The sequence below is a fragment of the Pezoporus occidentalis genome, unplaced genomic scaffold (assembly GCF_034315485.1).
Source record: "Pezoporus occidentalis ecotype Australia unplaced genomic scaffold, CSIRO_AGI_Poc_V1 ctg50, whole genome shotgun sequence".
NCBI lineage: Eukaryota > Metazoa > Chordata > Aves > Psittaciformes > Psittacidae > Pezoporus > Pezoporus occidentalis.
The window spans coordinates 305,286-320,425 of NW_026915836.1; the positions used below are offsets into that span (position 1 = coordinate 305,286).

At 44.6% G+C, this 15,140-nt stretch overlaps 1 protein-coding gene across 4 annotated transcripts in view; it reads left to right on the forward strand.

Annotated features, from left to right (window-relative positions):
* Nucleotides 1-3,296: 3,296 nt before the first annotated feature.
* PPM1B (protein phosphatase, Mg2+/Mn2+ dependent 1B) overlaps nt 3,297-15,140 on the forward strand; it is a 61,154-nt gene continuing 49,310 nt past the window's right edge. For all 4 annotated transcript variants that reach the window (XM_062636988.1, XM_062636986.1, XM_062636987.1 and 1 more), the window contains exon 1: nt 3,297-3,434. The gene's annotated coding sequence lies outside the window, so the exon portion shown is untranslated. The remainder of the gene's footprint in view (nt 3,435-15,140) is intronic.

The following is a 15,140-nucleotide window of genomic DNA, read 5'->3' on the forward strand; positions in this document are numbered from 1 at the left end:
TGAAAATGCTGTCAGATCAAGTAGCTTCCCAAAGTTGCTGATATTTTGTCAAGACTTGGTTTACAGCTCATACATTTGAACATGAAACAAATTTAATCACTGTGAAAAGGACAAATTTGTTCACCAATAGCAACAGAACTTAGAAAATACGAGAATTTTAAAAACTCTGTGCTAAGAATTTACTTTCATTCCTTTGAGGTGCAGTGTCAGTTGTTTGCGAATTAACTTTATCTTGTACAATCTGGTTTTCTATAGTTAATCATTATTTTCATCAGCACTAAGAACTGGATGCCCGCACATTGCATGTGTTAGAATACGCACGTACTTTCCGGCATGCACACATTACTGTCAATCCAACACACGTGTACTCTCAAACAAATATCCTGCTTCAGTAATCTTACGGGACGCTTCACTGGGGCCAGCCATGAAAAGGCACAAAATCCCTAGATTAGCCATTAACTCCACGTTGCCACATACAACCATTATTTCACCTACTTATTACTTCACCCCCCACCCCTGCTGCCCGTCGCTGTGCTGCTTGCCTCTTGCCACACACCTCTTGAGCAATGCCAGTGTTCAGTTTTAGCCCACATAAACCAGCCAGATACGCACATTTTCTAGTGGTTAGCAATGTGCTGTTTACACTGGGTTGAGGACTCGTGTGCATGGTGTAGATTTCTAGTTAATCTCTAACATTTAAGCAGGTCATGTTTGAGAAGCAATAGAGGATATGATTTATTACATTAGAGATAAGGGTAATATTTTGGGAAGTCAATTCTGTAAAGGTTGCACTGGTGGTGAGGTGCTATGATAAGCAAGTATTTGATTATGTTCAAAATTAGCTATAAAATGATATCTGCAGTTACAGCTGAAATGAAGGGGATAAGAACAGTGCCAAATCTAGAAGCCAAGGAGAAAGGCAGGGCCAGAGAGGGTTTGAATGACAACTGAAAAGACAAACTTGTGATTTCCTGTGGTATTTCTTTATGCTTTTGTTTTAGCAGTCACTGTGGCGAAAATGGCTGCTACCGTCAATTAGACGGAGGAGTTAGTTAGCAGCTGAGTATACCTTGGTCACACTGAGGAATATTATCTAATGCTGCCTATGGTATCTCTCTGGCAGGTAGCCAGGAGGCAAAGTAGTGGGTGTAAACCAAGACCTGCTAAAATTACAGCCTGGTTCTGTCCCTGCTGAAATCTGTGCAAGGTTTGCCATTACTTTAAAGAGTGGCAGGCTCCAAGAAAATTCCTGGGGAATCGCTTGAAATAAAAGCTGTTTCAAAAGGCCAAGAAGTATCTAGGCTGAATGAAATTTACATTCATCAACCTGAAGATATAGCAGTTTTTAGCCCGATTTGTCATTGCTTTAAGAATACATGAATTGTGTTTAAATGCCTACAAGATATAAGCCTGAGGAAAGAAAAAAAAAACCCAAACCCAAAAACCTAGCTAGACATATGAGTATCTTGAGTCTCAGATCATGTGGGCACCACAAAATTAACTAGGTTGATTGGCAGCTGGGTCTGGGCACTCAAATTAGCTTGTCTGTGAGCAAGTTTTCTATGACAGAAGGCTAACTGCAGGCTCAGCGTTCTGGCTGTTTCTGAACTTGCTCACGAGTGCCTGTGCTGAGGCAATCAGGGTTTCATTCTCAGTCAACTCCATCAGCCGGTACAGAGCTGTGGGAAGCAGCACCATCATGCTGGTGTGACCCTTCCCAATGTGCTGTTGAGGAACAGGTGCGCTTGAACCCAGTAAAAGCAACGCTTCGGCTCTTAGAGCTCCAGTTGCATCAGTTACCTGAGCTCAAAGTGCCTCCAGAGCTCTATGCAAGGAATTTCTAAGTGAGCAGTGGTGCTGATGACCTGAAAGCTAAAAGCTGCATAGCATTTACTATGGGTGTAACTGGGGACCCTGGAAAAATAACCCCACAGTGTGCCTGTGTGGAAGACTTAGGAAAGAATGCCTGCTCCAAAGGGGAAGTTCTTGTCTCCAGAGGAGACAAGGATAAATCAAAATGTTACATAAACTGTGTTGAGACCCATGATCTCAAGTCCTGCATGTTACAAGCAGACACATGTAGTGTGTGTGGAGGAAACACCACATAGTACATGGACAAGGGATCAATTAATGTACAGGTGGTACATTAAGTTAGGGCACCCGGCAGTGAAAGGCAAGGACATTACTTCGGCCATTTAGCTTACAGGTTAAAACCGATGTCTGACCGCAGTGGGCAGAACGGCTGTAAAGAGCGGGGCAGGAGTCGGGTCCGTCTCCAGAGGTGAGCCCCAGCTGGCTCTCAGTTGATGGAGAAAGGCGTCAATAGCAATGGGTTAGGAGGCATGGGCACATTTTCATGCTCCTTCCCGATCAAACATTTACGTGCGGGGGTCAGAAAGCGGCCAAAGACGAGGCGAGCTCCCGCACGGGCTGAGCTGCGGCCTGCCCCGGGGAGGCTCCGGCTCACAGCAGTTGCCCGCTCCTGCGCTGGCCTCCGTGTCCGAGACCAGCGGCCCCCGTGGGCGGGTGGGGGGGGGTCCTTGCGGCAGTGAACGGGGCGCGCACCGGAACGCCCCGCGCCTCCTCCTTCCCTCCGTGCGGAGCGACGCACGCGCCGGGACTAGCTCCGCCGAAGCCCGCCGGCCCTTCCCCAACGCCTTGATTGGCGGGGGCGACGGCCAATCAGGAGAAGGCACCCAGCGGCTGATTCACGCCTACTTCGCGGGGCGAGCGATGCGGGACTGGCGGCGCGGAGAGCCAATGGCCTGCAGGCAAACCGCGCCGGGAGGGAGAGGATGTGGCCGGGAGGAGGGCGGCTGGGAGGGGCGAGGGCGCTCGCTGACAGCCGCTTCCGTCAGTCCTGCCCAGGCTGCGAGGCCGGGTAAAACGTGCGGAGAGAGGCAGGGTCCGTGCGGTGGCTCCGTGACTGACGGGAGCCGCAGCCAATTGTGACCAAACACAGGGGAAAGGCCCAATCACGAGACAGGTTTTGGGCGGGGCTGGCGGGTGAGCGGTGAAGGGTTCGACCAATGACACCAAAGCAGGGTGGAGCCGGCAAGGCGACCGGCCAATGGTCACTGGGAGAGGGCGGGACAGGGTGAGCGACGGCAGCGGCAGCCACTAGGCTGGGGAGGACGCGAGGCGGCCCGTCCGGTAACGGTCGCGGGGCGGTGGGGGTGGGTCCGTGTGCCGTGCCCCGCCCGCCCCTCCCGGGGCGCTGTGACGTGTGCGGTGGGGAGGGCGGGCCGAGCTGCGGCCTCTGGGACAGGGGCTCCCAACATGTCTGCGCTGCTGGCGGCGACTGCGGCCGGCGGCGGCCAGTGCGGGGCGGCCCGCGCCTGAGGCCGAGCCAGGGTCCCCTCAGCCGGGCTGGGCCCTGCAACGGCTGCCTGGGGCTGTGACGCCGGGGGACGCCGGCGCTCGTCCTCCGACAGGTAGAGGGGTTAGGGCCCGCCGTGGAGCGCGGGCGAGCGGGTCGTAGCCGCGCCGGGGCGGGTGGAAAGGCGGAAGGGTCCGGGAGGCCGGGTCGGGCCTGGGCGTGCGTGTTGCCGAGCGGCGGGGCCTGCGCCGTGCCGGGGAAAGTGGGGGCTGGCAGCGCCGGCCTGCTCCGGGGGGCGGCGGGCAGGGCCTGCTGCTGCTGAGCCTCCCCGGGGGGGCGGGCGCCGCGCAGGCCCGGCCGACGACTCTTTCCGCCGGGGAAAGTAGAAGAGGGCCGGTGGCCGTACTGACACGGCCTCCCTCCCAGCGGGGGAGCCGGGGCAGGCGCACGGGGGATGGACGGCGAGGAAGCGGCGGGGAAACCGAGCCCGCCGGTGTAGCTGGGGATGGGGGACGGCTGGCCCGCCCTCCGCGGGGCGGGCCGGGGCGGTGGCAGGAGGCCCGGCGGGCCAGGCCCCGCACGCCGACCGCTGCGTGTGCGGGAGCGGGCCGGCCGGGTTCCGCGTGGGTAACGCGCTGTGCCGGGAGGGCAGGGGAAGGGGCCTGGAGGTGGCCGGCGGGCCGGTGCCTGCGTGCGGAGCACAGTCGGGGGGGTCGGCGGGCCGAGCCTGTGCACGTGCATTGGTCGGGGCCGGGGGAGTGGCGGGGTCGGTGTTTACCGACGGGGTGGGGTGGTGGGAGGTGGCGAGCTGCGGAGCGGCCTTGGTGTTAGAGCGAGAGGCTGCCGTTGGGCCCGAGTGGTGGTGACGAGGTGGTGGTGTGCAGGGGGGATGAAGTCACAGATGGGCAGTGCCTGGGTGCTGCCTCTGGCGTGGAAGGGGAAAGAAGTTGAAGGCGGTTCTGTCTTGTAGTTTGGGACTTGCTGGCTCTGTGAGCCCAGTGGATGTAAACGTGGATATGCTTTTACTGTAATTTGTGGCTAGTTGAAGGCAGGGAGTCATTTTGACGGGCTGGAGGCAGCTGGAAAAATCTCTGTTGTTTTATGTGCTGTGGTAGGTTGAGGGATGTGTTTGTGCTGTGGGGATGCAGACGGTGCGTGAAACCACATGTATTTAGGAACAGTGGTACATGAAGGCCTAAGAATTTAGGAGTGATAGGTAAACAATACTGTGTGTGTTGTGAGAAGTAAGGTGATAACTTGGTTGGCTTCTGGGTGTTGTGGAGGAGGGAGGCTTTGGGTGGTAAGCCTATGTACAACTTAAAGGAACAGTGGTAACAGGTTGCTACAAGGTTCTGAACTTGTTTTGTTTGGTGGCCAATGTGGTTAGACTTAATGTGTGAGACCTTCGTGTGTAATATGAGATGGTATGTAGACAGAAAGGCACTCATGTTCCTACAGCGTGTACATTGGTTTGCTGCTCGCACCGAGAGAGGTGCCTGCCTATCGCCAGCTCAGAGCACCCTGTTTCTTGGGCATTGAGATGGGCTAGGGCAGCAAGCAGGGCAGAGAGCCCTGTTTCTTGGGCACTGAGGTGGTCTCTGTCCTGGGAACATGAAAGGTGCTGTCAACTGCTGTCTTACCTCTTGGTGAAACTGAAAGGCAGTCATGTTGGGTGGTTATTGTTTGAGACATTGGATACAAATTTGAAAGCATTTAGCAAATGCCAGGTGTTGTTGGGGTCATGTTAGTGCTGTTTGGAAGAAAGCCTGTAGGTACCTGTATTTGTGACAGGTGTCAGGCAGCGTAAATTTCTGTCTATAAGGGCATCAGTACACTCTTGTGGGTAGATTTCCATGGGTCATAAGAAAGTGAGGGGACTTAGGTGAATATGTAGAGGTAGAAATGAATGGTGGAGTCTTTGACAGATTTGTGTACCTTTGTAAAGGGAGGATCTGATGAATTTTTGGGGATTATGCATATACAGGGTGAAGATTGTTAGTCTATGTATATACGCGTGTATCAGGGGAATGGCATTTGTGCAAAAGGGAGACTGGAGTTTTCGTATTGCTGAGTTAGTGGGACTGTGTGTGGAGAGGAGGCAAGCGGTTTTGGCTGAGGCTAGGAAAAGTTGAAATGGTGGGGGGAAAAGATGATAAACTGGGTCTGGTGTCCCAGGTACATCCTGAGCAGGTGGGAGCCTGTAGGGATTCTTTGTTCCTCTTGCTATGGAGAGAAGTATTTTATAGTTGTGACAGCCAGTGCAAGCTAAAAAAAACAAAAACAAAGCAAAAAAGTGAATGAAGATCAGGCAATTTGTGACCTTTGTGAATATTATCAGATTAAAGGAGACTACAAAATAATCAAGGGGTTTCTGTTTAAGGTGCTTTTTGTCTGTTTTGTTCTTTTTGTTCCACTGGCTGAATTGGCTGAAACTTGCACTCATAATGGTGTTGATAGGTCAGCAGCACTTAATGTGGTGTGCCCCGATATATGTGTGAGCTCGGGCTCAAATGTCTGCTATATATATTTATGATGTGTGTTATATATAACTTTATACACTTTAACAGTTAGAGTGCATGTATCCAGAAGGTATGAAGTCTTTTGTATCGAGCTTACACTTGCATTTGAGAGGGTTAGTGCATAAACATTTGAGGGTCAGAGATGTGTGAAAAGACAATCTGTTTAGAATGGAAAGCTGCTTGGCTCAGGTGGAAATGAGGAAAAATTGAATGTGTGTATCTGATGTTCTGCAGGCATGTAATAGTATTATTTGTTTACACAGCCCCTTGTCTCCTGCTCTGCAGAGATATTTAGAGGAGGTTGTTATATAGGATGATGATTTAATTAAGGTACATAAGATAAAGATGAGGGAAAAACAGAATTAATGTTGTATGGAGAGTGCCCAGATCCATTTTTCTGTTGCGGTGGCTGTGAAGTGGCCAGTTAGTGAGGTAAGGAACTAGAGAACTATAGAAAAGAGTAGTCTTCGTAGTAATTATCCTGGGTAATCCAGTTCCTTTCTTGTCTCCAGTGTGGAATTAGCACTGTTTACTTGAACTTTTCCAGTGGTGATCACTGTGTGCTTCTGACTTAATAAACTTGAGACCCTGTCTTGCAGAAATATAAACCCATCAAAGTTGAAATTAAATCTTGTGAAATCTGGTTTGAACATAGTCTTTTAAGGTGCTCAGTGTCAAGAACTACTGCTCTCAGAGGGGACAATTGAGAACGAGTATTTATTATACGAATGTGTTGCCTCCATATTACAAAAAAAAAAGGGGAAAGGCAGTAAAATTCCACGCTTAACATTGGATCTAAAAATCAGTGTCTGTGAAGTATTATAATAATGAATACCACTCTTTGGAGCACAGTTTATTCAGACTGCAGGAAGGGATGGGGTTGTATGTTCAGAGAGTAATGTCAATCCTGAAAGAAGCAAACTGCAGCATACCTAGCTAAATACTGCCATAAAGTTCCTAGGTGTATGTGTGGGTGGTTTTTCATTCGTATATTTTTTTGTTTGTTGGGTTTTGTTTGTTTGTTTCAGAATTTCTTGGGTTAAAAAGAAATAAATTGAAAGTGATCATTTGTTAGTCTTGGATCATCTGTCCAGTAGGAATGCTTAAATCTGCTGCGCAGGCCTAGTGCTGTAGCTTTGTGAGTGCTAAATAGCTGTTCTTTTCCAGTCATCACTGGAAGATAGCTAGCTTACCATTGGTTTTTGCAAGCACAATCTCTTCTGAGTGAATGGGAGAGCCTTGGTGAAAGAATGCAAGCTCTACACTCAATGTATGGATTGTAGAGAGTGATTGCTGCAACAGGTCATGCATATCTTTGTGTTTACAGTATTTGTTTTCTCTAATGTAAATTTGTTTTCTGCCCACCACCCTGATTGCATCAAGGATGCTCTGTTGGCTGGTGGGTTATTTTCTCTCTTTTTAATTCTCACAACCTTGTACAAACAGGTTTTCTCTCAGTGAAAAAGAAGCAGCAGTGTTCAGATTTTGGGCCTCTTAACAACCCAGGTGATTTGATCTGAATATTCGCCTCCTCAGACCAATGGTGGTTTCTTTGGAAAACTTAAAAGTTTTTGCTATCTTGGATCCTTCCCTCTCTTTCTGTTCGCTCATTCTGTTCAGTTGTTTATGCTTGATCATCTTCAAGATTTGGCTTATAGAGAGGTACAGCGTGTGCGTTATGGCTTCTTTCTCACTGTATGTTAGCAGTGTGAATGCAGGATAAATGTTCTGTGAAACTTCGAGGAGGGTCTGGTTTAGCCCTGGTCTTCAGCATATCTAGTATATGTAAAGCCATCAGGGAATTTAACTTAAAACTCTGGACAAGTCACTGCATGTTCTTAATGGGAAAAAAAGAAATAATTAAAAAGGCACCCCAACTGAAGTACCATCAGACTACCAAAGCCCAGAAGAGAGAAATTGTTTGCATTGACAATGAAAGATGTGTCCCAGGTGCAAGAACAAGGATGCTGTTTCCAAAAGGATTGTCAAACCCATTTAACAGACAAACTTGCAAACTTCTCAGCTATTTGGCTGGTGTCTTTCAGTCTTGGGCAGATAAACCTAGCATGGAGTAACTTTGGTCAAACTGCTTAAAATTTGGCAAATGAATCTTGTACAGATTTCTGTCTGTGCTAAAGCCAAGTAAAAATACTGAAGAACTAATGAGTGTCACTCCAAAAGGAAGCTTGTCTGAAAACCTTTGCATGAGATGGTAAGAAATAAGTGAGCTGGTGTAGCTCATCTCAGTTCCTTGCAATGAGCAGTTCAGTTCATCCCAACTTGATGATGATAAAGTTCGTCCCAACTTGGCATGATAAAACACAAGGGTTGCCAATGAGTGTAGGTTAAATTAGTCTTCTGGCTCCTAGAAAAATTCCACTGGGAGAGAAGATGTTTTAATGTAGAAAATCATAGAAGGGACAATGCCATATCTCAGTGGACAGCAGCCATTCTTATAATTTCAGAGGAAATTATTCAGGCTCAGCTATTGTTCTGCTAGGAAAAATGTCAGCCACAACTCTTTTTCCCCATGCACCATTAGTTTCTCATTAACATTACTTCAGTGTGTTATTTTGGCAGAAGTTCTCTTAATCTTTCATGGGATGTAACCTTTTCATTGAGTTTTCTGTCAAATAGCACAGCTAGGTACTTAAATCTGTTTTCACAAGAGTTAACAGGAATTCAGCTCAGAAAAACATCATTTAAAGATGTTTCAAACCAGGCTACTGGGGAGCTAAAGATGGCCCTTTAGTATCTATGGTGATGTGAAGTCAATGACCACAAACTTCAGTTAAATCAGAAAGGAAAGCATAGGTCTTTCTTAGCAGTTTTCAGGGGATTAGTGTGTTAACAGAAAATGTCCTCTTCAGTAATCCTAGTTCTGTGCCTGCACCCCAGTGCAGGAAGTTGACCTTTACTGAGTGTAGAGCAAACATGGCTCTGCATTGTTAGTATGTGAATTAATTGTTTTTATCAAGGAGGTAATGAAGTGAGATGATAATGATTTTGTTGAGTAGAGGAGGTAACGCTTTATTGTAATGAATTCATACAATACTGTTTTGCCCTGTTCTCAGTAGCTTATCTGTCTTCCTAAAGCCAGTATTGTTTATTCAAAACTCATATTTAACATTTTGTGTAGCAAAAGAAAACTTACTTAGTGACTCCATCAAATGTTGGAGTTATTTGTAAAGAACTGATATTTTGATTCAAGTGGAAAACTGAAACAATGAATATTACGTTAGTCAGCTTATTCCAAACAATAACAACAAAAAAACTTCTGGGTAGCTTTGCTGGTTAAGCTGATGTGCAAGTAATATAAAGCATTATTGAGCACATGCTACTCTTCCTTTTCTATCACCAGCTACAGTGGAGCCATTGATGTGGGTTACTGGGATGCGTTTTCACTGCTAGTTTAAAAGTTTTATAAAACAGGAAATGTAGGTGTTGCAGGAAATGTGTGGATCCTTGGGGTTTGTTTAACTTTATTCAGAGAACTTTCCTAGATGTATTCCACTAGCTTTTGACACTCCTAGCTCCAAAGGGGTGGAAGCAAAAACAGGTGAGTGGTGATACACTGCTGCTATAGCTACTCCAGGAAAAGGAGCACTGAAATTCACAGTGCAGCCTGTCTTTTCAGGGCTAATAAGTGTGTGTTGGCAGCTTAGTTTAGTTACTACTGCTTGAAGGCTCTCTTAAGTGAATAGGCAGTATCTGCCACATTGATTATATTTACAATATGTAAGTAATATTGCAGTATGCTGCAATTGATACTGTAGAGTGAAGCTATAATAAGTTAGGCAGACCCACTGTTCATGGTGTATGTACTTCAAAGGGCTTTATTTCGAATTAGTTGTAGTCTTGTTCTGTGGACCAGGTAAACTCCAAACATAAGTAGCTATTACATGTTTTCCCAGAGTTTTGGTTCAGATCAATCTGAGATCGTGTGTTCAGGAACTTCTTTGAGATGTGAACCAAAGCACAGTAAGTGTTGTGACTCAGGTTTACTTCAAAAGTGCTAACATAGATATACAGACTGGGTCTCTAAAAAGCATGCTGGGGATTGCAGAGGGTGTTGGTCTATGTGTGAGGCTGGGTTCTGCCTTCTCCTGCCTCCAGAGTGCTGTTTGGACTGCAGAAACTGTCTTGCTGCTCTCTGACTAAGGATTGTTTGTTTATCTCGACGGGTATCTAAATCTCTGCTCCCAAATTATCATCCCTAGTTTTGAAATTGTGTGTGGAAATGACTGGTGTTGAAACTACAATAAATTCTAGAAAGCAGTTCTTTCACAGTTTTACCTCAGTTAATCAAGAATGAAACTAGCTGTGTGAGCAACAGGTTATGAAGCCTGACTTCCTGTGGCTTTGTGTCTTTGGTTGGATTTTTCTGGGTATACTGTATTGTGAGCCCTGAGAGTATTTTCACGTGTTTGGGGCACTATCTATCCTGCTGTCCTGTATGGGAGGTTGGTTTTTGGTAACATAGCTGAGCTGCTGCTGCACTCGTCCTGAAGGGGCACTAATTTGGGCCTCTCTCCTTGATCTGACTTTGTTTCCACAGAACTCACTGGAGCTGATTATCTATGAAATATTTACCCTTGTGTTATTGTCTGGACTGAAGCCAGTTTCAATAAAACTTGGGGGGGGGATGACACACACGGTAGCTTGGCTTTCTAAATTTGTAACTTATTTTCCACTAATGGCATCTCTTGCTTTGCTGTCTTTTTATATTTACCACTATTGAAAATTTATTCCAGAAGTGTTAGTAGTATTCACCCTTCTCCCGCAGCATTTCAGGCAATGTATCTAGAAGTAGAAAATTAGGTTCCTAATGACAGCAACTTAAGGGCTACTAAAAGTCTTCTCTGTAGGATAGATAAAGTTTTAAAGAGTATCTACATGCTTATTAAACCACCTCCAAATAAATACAGACAGGTCTAAAGTCGCCTTTGATATGCATTGCAGCCTTTTATAATAGACGCTGTTACCACATATGGTAGTTTTGGACCACGATTCTAGGAGAAGTGAATGACAGTTTTGAAAATGAATGATGTATTGAAGTCTGAAGGAGAGCTAGAGTGGATTTGGAGGGTGGTGGATTAGGAGTTGGAGGGGGAGGGGACTTGTGTTTGTGATTGCCCTTGTGACCGTGAAAAGCTGCTGGAACTGTAATCTGCTTTGAAACTTCAGATGGGAAGTACTGTACTGAAGTGATACGGTACTGTAGGCTGAGCTCTCAGAGTTCTGTCTTCACTGTATAAAGCTGAAGAAGTAGTTCCTTTTGCTTCCACTTTAAGTGGGTCTGTACTCAAAGCACTGACTTCAGAGAGCTTCTGTAAAGGTATGAAAGGTGAACCTAGCACAGATATTACTCAGGTTCTGTGTCCTTTCTGTTCTGCTCTCCATTTCCCTAGTATAGTAATAAAATACTTGTTTAATTTTTTCTAGTTCTGATTGTGGTCAAAAGAATACCACTTTGTGCACAAGACTTTACTTCAGGTACGATACTAGTTGCAGGCATTGGTTTCTACTGTCTAACATTTAAAATTTGATTCTTTGTGAGGCATTCGAGGAAAAAATGTTTATAGCCGATTTTTTCCAAGAAAAGGGTCCTCTTCTTTAATATGTGTATTCAAGACAAAGATTAAGCAGTTTTCATATTTCAGGTGTTTTAAAACTGGAATCCAGACCAAACAGAGGTAGTCTTGACTCCCTGAGATAGTCAATGTAGATCAGTCCTACATCTTAGAAGGCAAAGCAGCTCCATCTATCTCAATAGAGCCTCAGCGCACAATGTAGTCTAAGACTCACGAACATCTCACTCTGTGTCATCCACAAGAACTGAAGTGATGCCTCTAAGAAGGTTATTAATAATGCCTAATTACAAGTTGGATTTACAGGCATCTTTAGTGAGTATTATCCAGTAATTGTGGGGCTACTACATATAGGTATATTAAACTGACTCCTCAGATGTGATGTTTATCCATTTGCTAGCTTGTCATGTTTGTTGCATCTTTACCACTTTTCCAGGAGATATATTGCAGCAAGGGATTTCTTGTTTCACTTTTCCTTTTCTCTGAAGTGATGCCTTTCCTGCTGTTTTTCTTACTGATTGCTTAACCTGGTGGATGAATTTATTGGAGTCATCCAAAGTCTTGGTTCTGGCTGGTTATGTTACTCTGAGGAGCGCTTTTCTAAGCTAGTGGAAGGTTGTGCATAAAAGTTCAAATAGTAGGGGTTTTATACATAAGCAAAAGGGAAACGATCTTGTGAAAACAATAGCTAGAGTTGGGGGTAAGGGTGCGTGTGTGAAACCTGTTTGTAAATCCTCCATAAGTGCACCACAATTTGAACTGCTGTTTAAAAGATAACCTAGAAGTTCATAGGCATTCAGTCATTTAATAGATGCTTTAATAATAGGAAGAGCCTGTTGTGGTTTTTTTGGGGAGGTTTTACAACCAGCCCTCCTTTAGGTTCTGTGCATCTCTTACAATGTAAAGAAACTGGAAGCAGTTTTAGGTGTCTCTCTTTTAATAGTCATTTGTGGGCCCAAAAGAAAGACGAGCATACCACTTTTGCAGACTATTATGATGGAAAGAGAGCATTCCCCAGTTTCCCCAGTGTTTGCTGGAGTTAAATAGCTGTGCAGTCTCCTCTGCAGGCAGACATTTGAGAGCTCATCTGTTTTTTATAAATGATAAAGGCTATAGTTTAATGTTTTCCTGTGTTTTAAAAATGAAATAATAATTAGGCTTTGTGTGTGGTATGGAAGGAAAGCATTGTTAGTACTCTGCCAGATAGTAACCAATAGTATTTATTTCACTTCTGTTTCTCGCTTGGTTTGCCTTATGGTGAACCAAGTCCATGCTTCTATATGTTTTATTACTGTATTTGAGTGTAAGAGCGATGGAGGTTAAGAGCTTTTGGAGATCAGTATCTAGCTTGTAACATTAAATCCAGTAGGATGACTTCTCACTCTGTTAACTAGAATGCATTTAACACAAGCAATTCTAGACCAGAGAAGAAATCTAAAAATACTTAATGAACTCAAAATAGTAGCTATTGTTAACCATAGCAGCATACCATGTGGTTTTGACTACTGCTGTGCTATTGTTTTAATTTAATGAAAACCCAGAATTCTGTCAACTTAAAATATCTAGCTTTGGGAGGGAAGAGGATAAGGTTACAGGCTGTCCAAAGAATTTATGATTTAACATGAAGTAAGGTAGGGCTTGACTTAAAAAGTCAGAGGGGAAGAAACAGAATTCTAGCACAGGTCAGGATTCTTGAAATGAGCTTGTGGGCTGCAGTTGCCAATGGCAGGGAATATAGAATTTAACACAGTCAGAAAAATGTCACTGGGGAAAGTACTCTGAAATTGTTGGGTTTGGGGTTTTTTTTTAACCCTCTATTAATTTATAGTTGGAAAACAGTTGCCTTGAAAAATACTATGTATTCTCAGATATATTTAATGACCATCCTCTTTTCAATCTTAAGTTTTCCCTATTTCTAAGTCTGTATAGAGGGAAAGTAGGCCTCATCTAGGAAAAGCACTGGTCAGTTATTACTTGTTTGCGGTTACCAGATTCAGATGTGTTTGTATAACCAAAAACTTGGGGTAAATTCTGTAACTTGAAAGGTGTCTTAAGGTTTGTCCAGACTTGAAACCTGGTTATATTGTCAGTTCCACAAAGAACAGCAAGCTAATGTTGAAAACTACTTAGTATGTCCGTGTTGTCCCTTCCTCCGTAGGTCTTGTTTGTTTATTGAAGCACTGATTAAAACAGCCCTTGCATACAAAGCAGACATGACAGCTTAGATCTGTCATGAGTTGTCAGATTTGTGCTTGAAACCTTTCTAAAGTCAGTCAGTCCTAGAACACCATATTGAGTCTCCATCATCCTTTTCTGCTATTTATCTGTTTTTGGTAATAACCTTAAGCTATCAATAGTACAAAAAGAACTGGTGAACCTGGGCTATCTGTGAGCAAACTTTCTTCTGTACTGTTTATTTTGGTCTGAGTTCAGAACTGTTGATTCTTTCTACTTGCTGTTTGTCCTCTCCTTTCTTTGGGTCAAAGTCTGATACTGTTACTGCAGGAAATAAACTGAAATAAGGCAGGAGAGGAAATAATCTGTGCTCTTAATGAGGAAGAAAAATACAATACTTTCTGAAGAAGTGAAGCCATAAATCCACCAAAATCTTAAGCTAACCCAGACAATACTTGAGTAGGCAGAGCACGTTACTCATTGAGGAGTATTCTTCCTTATTCTCTTATCACAGGGTTCTGTTTTGTATTCATTTGTCAGTTCATAATGTGAAAGATTTTTATCAGCAAATATGCAACCTTTTATTACAAAGTTCTGCTGTCTGCTGCTAGCCTACTGTAATTGTTTGCCTTTCAGAGGTATCATGACTCTGATACTGGCATGGGTGAAATCCAACAAGTATAAATTGACCACTGACATCTGTGCTGCTGGGTGAAATGGGGGGGGGGGAGCTTCTTTATATTAGTCTTCATTCTCCTTATTTTTATTGATGTGTGGTTTGTTTGAGCTCATTTTCTCCTGTTTTGTGTCCCTTCTTGAGAAGGGTTGGGGTGGATGGGAGAAAATTTAGTCTATAGTGCTTTTTCCTGAACTGTGTAAATGTTGGCTGTGGCTTTTTTTGTTTGTTTTTACCCTGAACTGTGTCAAAAGCCCTGCAGATAGAGGAGAAATTAGTGCATGGCATGATCTATTCTTATTACGGATTTAAGGTGCCATAGAACTGGCAGACTCGCATCACTGTTACTGAGGAAGGGTTCCTGGAAAGTCTTTGAGTGATTGAAAGGATGTACTTGGCTAAACTACTGTGTTCAGAGAAGGAAAGGAAAATTAGAGCGGGTTTATGTGACCCAAATAATTTTTCTATTGAGAGTGGAAAAAGCAGTAAGTCTTGTTTGGTTCAACTGCCAAAGGTTAGTGCCTTCAAAACCCTAGAGGCAGGGCAAAAGTAAGCCCATCTCAGTTAAAGTAGTAGCTAGTGTATAATTCAGTTGGAGCCGAGTTTTTAATTCTGAATTTCTTCTATATTGATTTCTAGTCATTAAATCTCTTGGTACCACAGTGGAAGTGCTGGGCAGTAGATGTATTTGCTTCCTTTGGCAGCCAGGCACTGATTTTAAGCATCTGTAAAGAAATAATAACAACGGATGTAACGTCTTGGAGGCTGGCTTGCTTGATGTATGTAATACAAGCTTTGGTTTTGTCTCTTTGTTATGGGGAGTTGGCTCCCCCTACCCAAACAGCTTTCTGCTACATGCT